Below are 3742 nucleotides of genomic sequence, written 5' to 3' on the forward strand. Positions count from 1 at the left end.
TTTGCTGTGGCTAGGAAGGGTCTGCCAAGGACGGTAGATTCATCCATGCACTTCCCAGTCTCTAGGACTATGAAATCAGCAGGGATGTAATGGTCTTCAATCTTCACCAGAACATCCTCTACAAGTCCATAAGCTTGTTTCTTTGAATTGTCTGCCATCTCTAGTGAGATTCTTGCAGCTTGTACCTCAAAGATCCCTAGCTTCTCCATTACAGAGAGAGGCATAAGGTTTACACTTGACCCTAAGTCACACAGAGCCTTCTTGAAGGTCATGGTGCCTATGGTACAAGGTATTGAAAACTTCCCGGGATCTTGTCTCTTTTGAGGTAATTTCTGCCTAGACAAGTCATCCAGTTCTTTGGTGAGCAAAGGGGGTTCATCCTCCCAAGTCTCATTTCCAAATAACTTGTCATTTAGCTTCATGATTGCTCCAAGGTATTTAGCAACTTGCTCTTCAGTGACATACTCATCCTCTTCAGAGGAAGAATACTCATCAGAGCTCATGAATGGCAGAAGTAAACCCAATGGAATCTCTATGGTCTCATTTTGAGCCTCAGATTCCCATGGTTCCTCATTAGGGAACTCAGTGGAGGCTAGTGCATGCCCATTGAGGTCTTCCTCAGTGGCGTTCACGTCCTCCCCTTCCTCTCCATATTCGGCCATGTTGATGGCCTTGCACTCTCCTTTTGGATTTTCTTCTGTATTGCTTGGAAGAGTACTAGGAGGGAGTTCAGTAACTTTCTTGCTCAGCTGTCCCACTTGTGCCTCCAAATTCCTGATGGAGGACCTTGTTTCAGTCATGAAACTTTGAGTGGTTTTGATTAGGTCAGAGACCATGGTTGCTAAGTCAGAGGGGTTCTGCTTAGAATTCTCTGTCTGTTGCTGAGAAGATGAAGGAAAAGGTTTGCCATTGCTAAACCTGTTTCTTCCACCATTATTGTTGAAACCTTGTTGAGGTCTCTCTTGATTCTTTCATGAGAAATTTGGGTGATTTCTTCATGAAGAATTATAGGTGTTTCCATAGGGTTCTCCTAAGTAATTCACCTCTTCCATTGAAGGGTTCTCAGGATCATAGGCTTCTTCTTCAGATGAAGCATCCTTAGTACTGCTTGGTGCATTTTGCATTCCAGACAGACTTTGAGAAATCAAATTGACTTGTTGAGTCAGTATCTTGTTCTGAGCCAATATGGCATTCAGAGCATCAATCTCAAGAACTCCTTTCTTCTGATTTGTCCCATTATTCACAGGATTCCTTTCAGAAGTGTACATGAATTAGTTATTTGCAACCATTTCAATTAGCTCTTGAGCTTCTGTAGGCGTCTTCTTCAAATGAAGAGATCCTCCAGCAGAGCTATCCAAAGACATCTTGGACAGTTCAGACAGACCATCATAGAAAATACCTATGATGCTCCATTCAGAAAGCATGTCAGAAGGACATTTTCTGATTAATTATTTGTATCTTTCCCAAGCTTCATAGAGGGATTCTCCATCCTTCTGTCTGAAGGTTTGGACTTCCACTCTAAGCTTACTCAATTTTTGAGGTGGAAAGAACTTTGCCAAGAAGGCATTGACTAGCTTTTCCCATGAGTCCAGGCTTTCTTTAGGTTGTGGGTCCAACCATGTTCTAGCTCTGTCTCTTACAGCAAAAGGGAATAGCATTAGTCTGTAGACCTCAGGGTCAACCCCATTAGTCTTGACAGTGTCACAGATTTGCAAGAATTCAGCTAAGAACTGATGAGGATCTTCCAATGGAAGTCCATGGAACTTGCAATTCTGTTGCATTAGAGAAACTAATTGAGGCTTAAGCTCAAAGTTGTTTGCTCCAATGGCAGGGATAGAGATGCTTCTCCCATAGAAGTCGGGAGTAGGTGCAGTAAAGTCACCCAGCACCTTCCTTGCATTGTTGGCATTGTTGTTGTTTTCGGCTGCCATGGGTTCTTCTTCTTTGAAGATTTCTGTTAGGTCCTCTACAGAGAGTTGTGCCTTAGCTTCTCTTAGCATTCGCTTCAAGGTCCTTTCAGGTTCAGGGTCAGCTTCAACAAGAATGCCTTTGTCTTTGCTCCTGCTCATATGAAAGAGAAGAGAACAAGGAAATATGAAATCCTCTATGTCACAGTATAGAGATTCCTTGAGGTGTCAGAAGAAGAAAATTAGAAGGAAGAGGTAGAAGAATTCGAACTTAGTCAAATAGAGTTCGAATTGTGCATTGAGAAGGAGTGGTACTCCAAAAATAGAAGGATGTGAGAAAAGGGGAAGAGAATTTTCGAAAATTACTTAAAAAGATTTTAAAAACATTTTGAAAAATTGATTGATAATTTTCGAAAACTCAAAGTGGAAAAGAAATCAAGTGATTTTTGAAAAAGATTTTGAATTTAGAAATAAAAAAGATATGATTGAAAACTAATTTGAAAAAAAAGATGTGATAAAAAAAATATGATTAAAAAGTTATGGTTTTTTTAAAAAGATATGATTGAAAATATATGATTTGAAAAACATTTTAAAAAGATTTGATTTTAAAAATTAATGACTTGCCTAACAAGAAAAGATATGATTCAAACATTAAACCTTTCTCAACAGAAAAGGCAACATACTTGAATTGTTCAATCAAATCATTAATTGTTAGCAAGTATCTTTGAAAAAGGAAAGAAATTGATTTTGAGAACATTTGATTGAAAAGATATGATTTGAAAAAGATTTGGTTTTGAAAAACTTTGAAAACTTGAAAAAAAAATTGATTTGAAAACAAAATCCTCCCCCTTGTGCCATCCTGGCGTTAAACGCCCAGAATGGTGCACATTCTGGCGTTTAACGCCCAATGCACTACCTTTTTGGGCGTTAAACGCCCAACCAGGTACCCTGGCTGGCGTTTAAACGCCAGTCTGTCCTTCTTCACTGGGCGTTTTGAACGCCCAGCTTTTTTCTGTGTAATTCCTCTGCTGCATGTTCTGAATCTTCAGTTCCCTGTACTATTGACTTGAAAATAGAACCAAGATCAAATAAACAATGCATGCAAGACACCAAATTTAAAATTAGACACTAGACTCAAACAAGAAACATAAAATATTTTTTTGGTTTTTATGATTTTGAAGATTTTTTTGTGCTTTTTCGAAAATTATATGAAAATAGAAAATGAAGGTTTCAGAATTCTCAATTTGAATTCCAGGAATCATTGTAATGCTAGTCTAAGACTCCGGTCCAGGAATTAGACATGGCTTCACAGCCAGCCAAGCTTTCAAAGAAAGCTTCGGTCCAAAACACTAGACATGGCCAATGGCCAGCCAAGCCTTTGCAGATCATTGCTCCAATAGCAAGATTGATAGAAATCAACAAGCTCTTGTGATAATCAGTTGAAACCTCGGTCCAATAAGATTAGACATGGCTTTACAGCCAGCCAGACTTCAACAGATCATCATGAAACACTAGAATTCTTTCTTAAGAACTCTGAAGAAAAATACCTAATCTAAGCAACAAGATGAACCGTCAGTTGTCCATACACGAAACAATCCCCGGCAACGGTGCCAAAAACTTGGTGTGCGAAATTGTGATCATTACTTTTCACAACTCAATTAATCCCTAGTAATGGCCCCAAGAACTTGGTGCTCACTACCATGGCATAAACACAACTTTGCACAACTAACCAGCAAGTGCACTGGGTCGTCCAAGTAATAAACCTTACGCGAGTAAGGGTCGATCCCACAGAGATTGTTGGTATGAAGCAAGCTATAGTCACCTTGTAAATCTTA

General features: G+C 39.2%; 1 non-coding gene across 1 annotated transcript; it reads left to right on the forward strand.

Annotated features, from left to right (window-relative positions):
* The first annotated feature begins 1418 nt into the window (after nucleotides 1–1418).
* Nucleotides 1419–1526, forward strand: LOC130954989 (small nucleolar RNA R71). The gene has a single exon (XR_009076547.1). It is a non-coding gene; the product is annotated as a small nucleolar RNA R71 (small nucleolar RNA).
* Nucleotides 1527–3742: the final 2216 nt, after the last annotated feature.

The sequence above is a fragment of the Arachis stenosperma genome, chromosome 1 (genome assembly GCF_014773155.1).
Source record: "Arachis stenosperma cultivar V10309 chromosome 1, arast.V10309.gnm1.PFL2, whole genome shotgun sequence".
NCBI classification, from domain to species: Eukaryota; Viridiplantae; Streptophyta; class Magnoliopsida; order Fabales; family Fabaceae; genus Arachis; species Arachis stenosperma.